Source organism: Vanellus vanellus (assembly GCF_965231255.1).
Source record: "Vanellus vanellus genome assembly, chromosome: 1".
Taxonomy (NCBI): Eukaryota; Metazoa; Chordata; class Aves; order Charadriiformes; family Charadriidae; genus Vanellus; species Vanellus vanellus.
The window spans coordinates 101,935,040-101,947,765 of NC_138905.1; positions in this window are offsets into that span (position 1 = coordinate 101,935,040).

Below are 12,726 nucleotides of genomic sequence, written 5' to 3' on the forward strand. Positions count from 1 at the left end.
GCCAACTTGCTGAGAAATCTCTGCTTCCTCTCCATGAGTTTTACTAAAGAAGTGGTCAATAATGCCAAGGCAGGAAGATATTCACAAAAATTTAGTTCCTCCACCACTCCTATTATAAACATTGTATGTAAAGCCTGCAGTCGTGGCTTATATTAAATACTCCGTAGGCAACTAGTGAATCGAACAGGGTACCATCAGAGGGCACCGTCATTTCCTTGCCAACTGTGAATGAAAGATGGTTTCTGATGACTGAGTATGGAGCAAAGGCAAAGAATCCAGGTAGGCCACGAATCCTTGTGGGGTTTTAGTCTATGTTGCTTCACAACATCCTTTCACAGCAGGAGCTAAATTCTCTGACGCAGAAGAGCAAAAAGTCATCAACACTCTCAGATTGGCCAGAGTTACTTGATGTATTGAGCGCACCAGTCCTTCCACGTCTCCAGGCAGGATGATATTCCTGCCAGGCATGAGCATTAAATATCAGTGCCAGCTTCCAACATTGTCTCTTTAATGTTTGAAAATGAAAATCTTTTCTTTAAAAGAACAGGCTCCTGCCACCTTATTAAATACCAAGACTTTATCAAGCAGAAACAAAATATTATCAAGGTTGAGTTTATGTAGCGAAATTAAGAAAAAGGGTTTGGAACATTTACATATTATGGCTGCAAATAAGATAAATACATAAGAGGATATCGCATAAATGAGATTTCTGCAACTAGAATTGGTTTTAAACCTATGTACAGCAGGGGACAGCCATTTTTTCATCGTCCTTCAGCCTCGTGTATCTGCAGTGTTTCCAAAATTTAGTATTTTTCTCAAAGTGCGATGAATACATTTAAAAAATCATTTTTAAATATGCTTGAAACAAAAAAGAACTGACACTGGTAGTTATAATTCTAAGTTTTTTAATAAATATTTGAAAGTGTGTGAACTGTTGCTAGTATTCATACAGTACTTGAAAATCCAATCATCTCTTCACAAGTTGTCATAAGATATGCACTTTTTAATTACTGGAAAAGCTTAAGGCATCTATTCAGACATCAGAAGGTACAACATATGGGTTAGGTCCTGAATCACACAAGGTGCATCAACAGAGTATGTGATGTAAAACTTCTGTCATCAGCCGGTCGCCTAAATAACTTTTATCCAATTATCAAACTGTAAATAAAACACATTCTAAGGAAATCACAGAAGTATCTAGAAAGCACTTCTTATTCAAAAGCAAGGTTAAATTTACAAAACTGTTATTTTTTGTAAATGGCTCTGCCTTAGCCATCACCTTCATTTCAAGTAGTATTTAGACAAGTGTGCTTACTGCTGAGCTATATTTTTTCAGCAAGTATCCATAATATGAAAATCTACCCTGCTTATTTGATGAGAAGATGAACATTTCTGGAATGTTAGGATACGAAAAATTCCCCAAGAAATCAAGGAGGCCAAAGACAACTGCTTGGTACTTCCCTTCTGCTTGTCTTCATTGAGCAGAAATTTTTTTGGGCGTGGATGTGCGTGTTAAGTGCCTTTGAAAACCTTTGTTTCAGGGCCTCCGCTTATTTAGTAACAATTCCAGGGTGGGATCCTAATCTTAACTTTAGGTGCAAAGTATGGTTGACTGAACGGACTGGAATGAGGATAATCTACAACAATGTTGGGGAGAAAGGTGAAAATACGAGCTTTGGAGGTCTGGCATCTTCAGTAAATTCCTGTTTGTTTTGAAATGACCAAAGAATTCTCCTCAATCCTGACGACGCTGCCCAGAATAACACCCTTCTTCTCTCAGGCCACACGTAAACAGGCCACTTTATACCTTCACCTTAGACACGATTAAATGGTAAATGCTATTTTCCGTCTTATTGCCACTTCTAAAATTCGTTAGTGCAATAGGAATGCCATGACAATGCCAGTAATTTATTTCAAGGTAATGGATGTATGATGTCACTGGCACTTCCTCCTTAATTCCAATCATGGACACTAGCACTAGTTTCCACTCCTGTTAAGCTACACTGATAATTATGCTGTCTCTGCACTGCTTCTACTCTGCCTATTCCTGCAACTTGGCTGAGCTTCATTATCTGGCAAGCAACAGCTCTTGCCATCCAAGTTTGGAAAGAAGACTAAAACGTTCCAAGTGTCAAGATTTCATTTGTTAGTATTGCGTCTCTAATGTAAAGGATTTATCTACTGAAATGTTGAGACTTTTCATCAAAGCAAGCCGTGCTTCTGAGTATCAGTCTTGGATTGTAGAACCCATTCATACAGCTGCTTTCAATAGCAAAATCCACTTCTTCCATCTTGCATTTGCAAATAAAATTCTAAGGTACAGCAAATAAAAACAAAACAAGTCAATCAAAGTGACACTACATCTCCACATCGTAATTCACATGCGATTGCCCTGTCATGCATTCTAAGGATTTGTCATAATATCTTGATATTGTATCATGCCTTGATACTAACTCCCAATAACAGAGCATGTTTGAATGCTGCTTCTTTTATAACACTGTGTCATTTAAGGTAAGATAAAGCGCGTATTCTTCCTGGTTCATCTGTTTGTTCATCTGTTTTCCTGAATTAACAATAAAACTACCATGAGTGGTAAATAACTTAGAATGAAATTTAAGGCACTTTAATTTTTAATGATTTTCCCACAGTTCATTTTAATTTAGCTGTATGCATCATTTGCCTTCTTAATTTTTCTGTTTAGTGAATTTATAACCAAACAAATCTATAATGCTTCTTTTACAGGAGGAAGATATTGAGTTAGTCTTTTCTTGCATGGAAATCATTGATCATTTATTTACAAGTGAAGTAGTAGGTAGTGGAAGAAGATTAACACAGAATGCACCCTGTAACGTGTAAATACATGGTTATTTTTGTCTTCTACAACCTCTCTTCTTGTTGAAGGTAATTACTTTTGGGTCTACTATATTAACCATAATTAACAACTAATGTGTGGAAACATGCATTTAATTTGTAATTAAATGGTATTTACCAAGTCAAACCTATTAAGTAGTTAGTATTTAAAGGAAAAGTTCTTCTATTAAATCTCTGATTTTAAGTTTTCAGTATTAATCTAATATTGCACTGGTTTTCCAAACTGTTTCCGTTCACGAATTCATGCTAGAGTAAGCAGGTGTCTAGTGGCAGAGTAAAAGGTTTTGAGGAACCCCCCCTCAATACAATAAAGAAGAAAATTTCTTAAATGTCCTTTTTCCTCTCTAGTGCAAAATAAATAAAAATCAAGATATCAAGAGCATTTTTTTAGTTGTACAAGCATGACTTACAAGAAGACTTCATTCCATTTCAGCCTATTCTTACAAAATTGCATCTGGCGATCAGCTGCAAGAACTTCTATTTTGACATCTTGAAAGTACATAATATTGCGTTGTTCTCAGTGTGAAAAGGTGTTTTCTAATCAGCAAATTTCAGTCACACGTTCCTGTCTGCACTTGTCAGCTCCTTCCAATCCTTATAGCCCTTTTACTCTTAGACAGCTGTAGAACAGTATTAAATGCATTAGAGAGAATAAAATCTAAAGGTCTCCAAGAACTAGTAACGTTGGTTCAACCGCACACCAGATGATACCTGAATGGTTCCTTTAGAGATCGTTCGTTAATGTTATTTTTATTAAAAAGTCCTACCCCCAAACAAACCCCAGATCCTTCATTCTGCTATCTTTTCTGTTCCTCATCATAAATTATGAAGTGTAACAGGTAACAAAAACAGAAAGATCCTTCAAAACAGTAGTTTGAGTTTGCAGCTGATATCCATCAAACTCTTTGAGAGTCTTGTGTCTCTTACTCATGAGTTTCTGTGAAATAATTTCTTGAAGTGTGGTCTTGATAAAATGAGCTATGTACTGTAGGCCTCCTCTTTTACTTCTCATTATTCATGCTTTCATCGTTTCTTCCTTAGTCTACAACCATGATATGCTCCTCAGGATAAAGTATTCTGCACTTTCTGCCACAGGACAGTACAGTACCAGACATCTTTCAGCCATCACCTCTGCTTTGAATCAAATTCTATGCTTTATGCTTCACCTTCAAAGATCCTTGTGCTCCTGGTTCAAGAGATTTGAAAGGCTACTTAAAGCTCAAGATTATGATTCAAGTTGCCATATTACTCTTCTCTGGTGCAAGGGAACTCCTTCAAATGGTGAAAAGTCTGTTTGATAGTTGTTAGTTCCCTCCAACTGGGTCTAAGACTAAAATATTTTCCACTCCCAACTCAGGATTCTTTTCCCTAACCCTGCTTTCTGTACCAAATACTTTGAAATGAAATTAAGAAAAATCAGAACTATTCCTGAAAACATCGAAGATATCTTCCTCTGTTCTAGATCTTAGAAGACAGGAAAAGAACACAAATCCATCATAGATGTTATGCATACTCTACTGAACAGTAATTAAATGCAACACTGAACAACAGTGATTACTGGTTATGACCTGATATAGAAGAGATTTTACCCAGTACAAAAAGAAAATTAGGTATGCTTGATATATCTCCAGCAAGCCACATCCCTACGTAGGTATCCTATTTTCTGTGCCTGATATTTTACCAAACTTGGACCTTTCCAACTGTAATATAAGTGAAAAATTACAAAGATATTTGGGAAATTTAAAAAGGGGAAGCCTGTACAACAGAAAATAGTAAAAATGTGACACTTCTGAGAACTAAGAATAAAACAAAATTCTGCGTGTATAGGAAAACACTCAGCTAATTATAAAATGTATTTTATTACACATTCACTTGAATTTCAAAATGAAAACCTGAGCAATTAATTACTTTATATTTATTTTAAGGCTGCTATAGCGAGACAAGAGCAGTTTCTATACTTTTTGATATGGTTTCCTAAAGGGAGAACATTTGTTAAAGCTGACCTTTTCTTCAGAAAGGTTTTTGATTTTGATGAACTGGGTTTTTTTCAACAGACAAGTATCTTATAAAAAAAAAACTTGAAGCACTTTAAAAATATAAGCTATCACAGCCAGCATCTCTCCTGTATGACTACAGTGCAGTTTTGTAACCAGGCAGGGAATGGTAGAACATGTTCCTCACCAGCAGTCCTGTGTGGAGGTTCAGCTCCACTGAACACTTTGGGATTATTTCTAACCTGCAGATTGATTTGTCATGTTCTGTAGCAGCACCTTTGAGCTCTGAAGACTGAAAGGAAGGATAAAATGTAATATTCTTATAAATCTTGAAGGTTACTCCCTTCTTGAATTTTTTCCACTGTGTACTTGAAAGTCTCTGAATCAAAATACTGAGGAACATAGCACCGAACTTTACTGCTCCGATCTGCTCTGCATGGATAGTCACATAACATTCATTACAGTGGATTCTCTAAAGTTTTCTTCAAGCATACAATTTGCAGCTTGGTTGTTCACCAAAGAATTCAGCTAAGCTTGACTTTCTGACATTTATCCAAATCCAAACTCTGAAAACCTTGAAGACTTTCTTACAAACCACTAATTTAAACCCTTGTAATTCCAGCCTAAGTTATTTTCAAAACCATGTTTGCTGTACAATTTGGCAGAGCCAATGTCAATGCCACTAAGCAACGTCAATTAGTAATATTTCTAAACTAGATTTTAAAGCCAACGTAAAGAATTGACTTCAGGACAACCAAACGACATAACAAAGACCGAAGTCTTAAACCGAAGTCTTGAAGAAAAAGATAGTGATACGTCACTGAACCTGTTTCACAAGTCATACTAAGTACTGTACACTTTAGAATTAAGCATATTTATAAAAGCATTCATTAAAATGCAGCAGTTTCAGAAAGAACAGCAGATTACTGATATATTTTGGGGTGGTTTTGCACATGTACTCATACTTTTCACCCACAGCTGCATATGTGTATGCATGTACATACGCACAAAACCACAGGCATTTATAAGCACACGTGTACATGTGACCAATTGTCCTGCAGGATCTAATCAACTTCTCATTCTTTCCACTTCCACTTTGTTGTCCTCCAAGCAACATCTATTATTATTACATCACACGGCCTAGTCATTTAGACTCCCTTAGAGCCCTGAAAGAAAAATATTCTTGGACAGCATATTTCTACTGTTTTTTTTCTGCTCCAAACCTGTGTAGGCTCCATGATGTAAGTGGAGAGTGAAGGTAAAATTCATTATTCCAGAGACGTCATGTTCACAGCAGAAGGTGCTCTTGATTTAGAGTGAAAGGTTTGGTTACTAATGTCTGAAAATTAGGTGCGTATAGAAAATATTTTTTTATAACACATTTAAAACCTAAATTCATACTGAACCATCCACTGAAAGCCATAACAATTCATAAATGGCTACAAAGTAGCTATTATAAAGTTTTCCATCATTGAGTCCATTATTAATCTCTAAATAGTACAGCACAAAATGTGTCCATGAGCTATTACAGAAAAAAAAAAGCAACATAGCTCTACCACCAAATATGTGGAGTATTTAAGCAGCTTTGTAATGTAACAGCGTAGGATGTTGAGGCAGCATGCTGAAAGTTACTAAGGTGTATCAGAAAGGAGCAGAATTACGAGCCCCGGTACAATCTGATGTACTTTAGGGGATTTCTATGATGGATTCAGTCCCGCAGACACTTACTCTTACAACTTTTTTTACTGATCTCTGTACTTCTACTAAAATCAAAGATCTGAACAAGAGGGAGGCATCTACGGGATCACCCTTTGAGCACCCAGCTTTCCAGGCTTGCATGCAAGACGTAATTAAGCCCCCTCATGAGTTTTTCTTCAGCTTAGATGTTTAAATTTGGCTCCTACATCTATATGAGTGACCTAATGTTTAAATATGCTGAGTGCCTGCAATTCCCAACAATTTACGCTATCAATCATTGTTAAATTGTATGAAAATACTGATTAAAGCTAAGTTGCCCGCAGGCATTTATTTCTGCTCGTTATTAATATTAAAGCAATAGCATTTACTCTCAGAAACACTCCTGTAAAACTAAGGAAAAAAAAAAAATTAAAATGTTGAAAAGCTGCTATGTTAGCTTTGTTTTGGGAGCGAGGAAATATTCTTATGTTACTTGACTATAGTGTGTCATTGAATAATGAAATGGATCATATTTTCAAAATTTAAAATGGTGAAAATATATAGCAGCAGTAGCAGAGTCTTGAAATAAGGTATTTTTGAACTGCCCTGCTTGGACTGAGAGAGATGTATTTGGAAGAGCAGGACAGACTGCGGCTCAGCTTCCTTAAGAACTACCATCACCTTCTCTCCCCAGCATCTTAAGCGCACTAAATTTCCCTTCTCCGTTTCGTGAAAGCAACTAGAGAACAGACAGAAATATGGATCAGGGAAATGTCCCGGGTATTCAGCTTATGGAGGGGCATTGTTTTCTATTAAACGGACCGTAATGCATTGCTTAGAATAGGGTCATACACTGAAACATGAAACATTCAAAGAAGAGGTTTTGGTCTGAAAATGCATCCTCTAAAGGGTGAAGGATATAGACACGTATTCCTATATCAAAGCAAGCAGTGCTGTTTCTACATTTTCATACATTTCTACATTTCATATATTTCAATTGATAGAAGATTAAATCTGGAGTTTTTCAGGTCCCTGGGAAAGCAGTTCTTTAAAACATTATATGAATACATGTGATGCGTGCAGTCTTAGTAGTAAGATCATATGCATCCTCACTTTGTGTAGACCTGATAAGAACCCATTTCCTGGGTGATGTGAGAGGCTGACACCCCTGAGACAGCCTGAGCAGCCAAGTGAACTAGGAGGGTTAATGAGTGGTTCGAATCCTCTCCATTCAGGTGTCTGAATACCAGCACATCTTGGTCCTTGTGGATATACTCTGAATACAAAAACAAAGTTAATGACATTTATTTACACCTATGCTGACATTTTTCGGTATGCAGAGGAAAATCATCAACATATTTTCTTAAAGGTCAAAAGCCTTTGCATAATATATTTCTCTGCATGGAATGGATACCCCCTGATATAATTCAATTGCTGTGTTTACCACGTGTTACCCCCCAAAAACGAAGTCTTTAACCTTTTTAATATACTGGTGTATTTTCTTTCTTTTATTTCCCATTTTTTCAAGGACAACAGAGGAATCATATTCTTCGTTATCTCCAGCATGTAGCATATGTTTACTGTTCACTTTGAGTTGACATATTTCAATTTTTATGGTTCCCCTATCCGGTTTCTCCATCATAATTTATTCTACTGTGATGAATAACATAAGTAATGGATATTTGTGCCTGGTATGCTTTCAAAGACAGCAGTATCCTTCTTGCTTCTCTCTGCAAATTTCCTTATACTTTCATATTCTTAGATATTAAAGCCACCGCCATTTTTTCCCCTTCATCTGGATGGAGGCAGCACTAAGAATTTTTTAATTCACACAGCATTTTTCTTTAGGGATCTCAGTTCTGTGCCTTTGTTTCTGAAAAAGCAGACCGCAGTGAAGTGTTCTGTAGCAAGCAGATCATCAGGGGAAAAGACTTGACTGGGGTATGAGTACAAGGATGACATTAGATATTTTTGTTTTAATCAGTTACATTGTGCAGGACGGTATTTCCAAGTCTGCTGTGATATCTACTGCTCAATCACAAACTGTCATAATCAACTTTTGCATACAAAAAAACAGGGACAACATTATTCCATATAGCTCAGAGACAGAATTTAGCTGAGATCAGAATTTAACACAGGGAAAAAGAAAAATGTAGTAGAAATTACACCATTTACAATACCTGTCCCCCACACCAATTTTAATTTAAATACAGAGGATGAGTTTACAACAGCTTTAAACTCCGTGTTTATTCTTTTGTATTATTAGCCTTTGTCATTTACTTCTGTTTTATTTCATTTGTTTCATTTAACATTTGTTATTTCAGGGGGTTGAAAATATTTTTAAGATATATAATGTAGTATTATTTTATAAGGCATATACATTTAATAAAGCTCTTCAAAGCCCTTTTCCCAAAGTGCACTGAGAACCTTGTGATATATACTGCCCTCCTCTCTTAAAGCCGAACTACAATCAAGCTACATTTGTGCATTTTCATGAAAGCAAAGGAATGGTTAGTTCATTCTGCCCAAGGCATATTTCTGGAGAGACCATACTGTTATGGAAACACCGAACACAGTAATTAACTTGTGACTGAAAATCTTATTTAGGCCTAGAATTTACATACAGATCTCAGGCTGGACTGGTCCGCCACGAGTGTTCAAAACATCTAAAACCACCAACTTCTCCCTTTGCTAGTCCCCAGACTTTTGTCGCAAAGAGAATTTTTATGATTATTTTCAGTTATAAAGTTAAAGGCAGCCGACTTTAAACAAAGCTTGCTCTTTTCACTAATTCTTCCCTTCTGTAGTGTATGTGTGGCAGTTACTATGGTAATTGCTTTGGTATTAAGTAACAGTGAAAGTACATGCATTAAACTGATACTATTTATAAGTGGCTAAGTTACCTGGGTGCTGATTGTGGTTAAACAAGTCATTACATCAGGACAATATTTACAGAGTCTTGAATGAATGAATATATTTTGTATATTAAGTGATTTCTCATCTGACTTCTCATCTAAAGGTGTTCCTCAATAAGGAATCACCTAAGAATCAACTCTTTGCCAGAGGCGAAGAGAAAGGATTTAAGGGTGTAATAGGACAGTTTTGCTCTGGGATGGAATTTAGAAACATGATTAAAAAACTGTGTAATTTCCACCAAGCCTGAATAAGCAGAGGAAGAACTAAGTATTTAAGTTCCTATGTGCCAGGGCAGAATTAATCTTACAGACAGAGTAGCGGAGGGAGTTTCTTCATGGGACCTGCATCTTCCCACTCACAGGCAGTAGTGGAACTGAGCACACTTCTAGAACTGGGAGAATATTGAGTTCGGGTTAGAAGGAGACATGTGAAAGCTGTAACACAGATTTTTCTCTTTCAAGTAGAAACAAGAGGGGATCCAGGCTTGAACCATCCTTCAGGTTTCTGAACAGTGGTTCGGGTCAACAGGGACGTTTATATAAAAGAAAGATCGTGGAGAGATGTTTCACCCAAAACCTTGCTGTGGGCTAAAAACAAACCTTATATGTAAACCCAAGAATTTGCTGTTATTATTCCTGAAGCGTTAATAGTCAAACCAATGAATTATTATTATTTCAAATCTCATTAGTGGAGAAACAGAAAAGAAGAGAATATTAAAAAAAATCTTAAGAGTAGTGTTAAAATTGTTATATGGACATGCCTAATACCTATGTTTTTTTTCTGGTGTCCTTCATTGGCCCTCTGGATACCAAAAGTAATCACTTTGACGTGCAGGGCAAGAGGCATACAGTGACTCCTCAGCATCCTGAGGCCTCTACTCTGAGAGGAGTATGAAGTTGATGATTTCTTCTTCCTCCTCACTCTAGGATGTGCTTGAGGTAATTTTTGGATACTCGTTAACACATTTTTACACTCTGATCTTTCTTCACTGGTATGCAAGGTGACATTACATCCAAATGTACTACATAAGGCATGCTTTACATATGTTGGATGGTGGTCTTTGTGTTCTTTGTCATCCTAAAACTGTTTGTACTCAGTTTCATCTCTGTATTTCTTTAACTGACCATTGCTAACTACAGTGCCAGACTGTTCCCCTTTTCCTACCATCCCATGTCTGTACTCCTCTACACTGCATCCTATATCCCCACTTGTAAGGAGCTGGCTATAATAAAAGGACTGTATTCCTCAACACTACGTCATTATAACACAACCATAAATATTCAGTCTACACAGAATAACTACTTATTGCTACTATCTATGTAAAAATCATGGCTATACCAGACTATGATAAGCAAAAGGAAATGCAAATTCCTGCACCTTGGGATGAAAAAGCCCAGGCACCAGTACACGCTGTGGGCTGACCAGCTAGAAAGCAGATCTGCAGAGAAGGACCTGGGGTTCCTGGTGGAGACCAGCTGACCAGGAGCCAGCAATGCACCCTTGCAGCAAAGACGGCCGACGGCCCCTTGGGCTGCACTGGAAAGAGCAGCGCCAGCAGGTTGAGCGAGCAGCTCTGCTCAGCACTGGTGAGCCCACATCTAGAGTGCTGGGTCCAGCTTTTAGCTCCCCAGCGCAAGAGACCTATGGACATACTGGAGGGAGTCCAGGCCCAAAAAGATGATGAAGGAACCGAAGCATTTGTCACACAAGCAGAGGCTGAGAGAGCTGTGACTGTCCAGCCTACCGAAGAGAAAGCTCAGAAGGGGATCTTATCAATGTGCATAAATGTCTACTGAGAGGAGTAAAGAGTCAGAGCGAGACTCTTCTCAGAGGTATCCAGTGAACAGACAAGGGCAATGGGAACAAAATGAAATACAGGAAATCCCATTGCAGTGTAAGACAATACTTCCTTTTTACTGTAAGTGTGGTGAAATACTGCGGCAGGTTGCCCAGAGAGGCTGTGGAGTTTCCATCCTTGGAGATATTCAAAACTTGACTGGACATTGTCCTAAGCAACCTGCTCTGGCTGACTCTGCTAGAGCAGGGAGTTGGACCAGATGACCTCCAGAGACCACTTCCAATTTGTATGAATCTGTGATTCTGTGAAAAGTAAAGCAAATCAAAAATAGCCTCCTGACTGTTAGGAAAATTGCTATGACACCTAAACAAGCCAAAACAAAACTCCAGGCAGTTCAAGACAAGTTCAGACAAAGTAAGCTTGACAAAATCCTGTTTGGGGGGTCTGTGACTTCAGTACAAAGCCTATGGCCTGTTCCCAGTATAGGCAATACTGCATTTACTGGGCTACTGAGGTGATCTTTTGCTTTCATAAAAACAAAAAATTGCAGGTGTAGATGAATAATATATGAAACACACCTCACAAATTTAATTTCCTGTGTATTTATCTTCTCTGTACCTGTAGGATGCTACACAAAATGACCTTTGCTTCTTTTTAATTACTTTTGTTTCATGCCACATGTTTATCCTATAACTTATCCATTGATCAGGAATTATCTGCTTGTATTGAATAAACTCTCTTTGGAACAGCGAGAGGAATATAAAAGATTTGGATATTAACATACCAGTTGTTTTTTTTCCCTGTTACTCAGAATTCAGGCATTTTTTCTAAAAAAAAAAAAAAAGCCTCTTCTAGGGCTTTTTACCCACTCACTCCAAATCAAACAAAATCAGACTTCTGAATAAAGAAGAAATGATGGACTGACCATCCTGTTATGCTTTAGGGTGGTGTCTTTGTATCTGTTAAACAAAAGTGACCTAACACTGAGATATGCTAAAAGTAGAAAAAACACCAGTACTAAAAGAGAGACGGAGCAGAATTCTGACCACAAGCACAAAATCATCCTGTTTTCTTCTCTGTTACCCTTTGCATAACTTGTACACTCCTGCCGCAAATCTGAGAGCCTAATTTGTGGCAACAGATATGCATGGGGCAGACACTTGCTTGTGATCATAGTAACGATCTTCAAAATGACCCTAACGGGTTTAGTCCGGCTGTGTGGGGACTTCAGCATTGCTTTAAGTAACCTTTTTCCTTGCACCGCAGAAGGCCAGAGGTCATTTACTGAAAGCTATACCTGGGATAGGTAACTAAAATACAGTGTTAATGCAATCACAAGTGTTCATCTGACCACACCATTAAAATGCTCTTGAGTATGCACATCATAAGCCTTTGAACATTACATTTTTATAATGGTATGCCTCCTGCAAGATTAGTTTTTTCATGCTGTTTTACAGTAGAAAAAAAAAG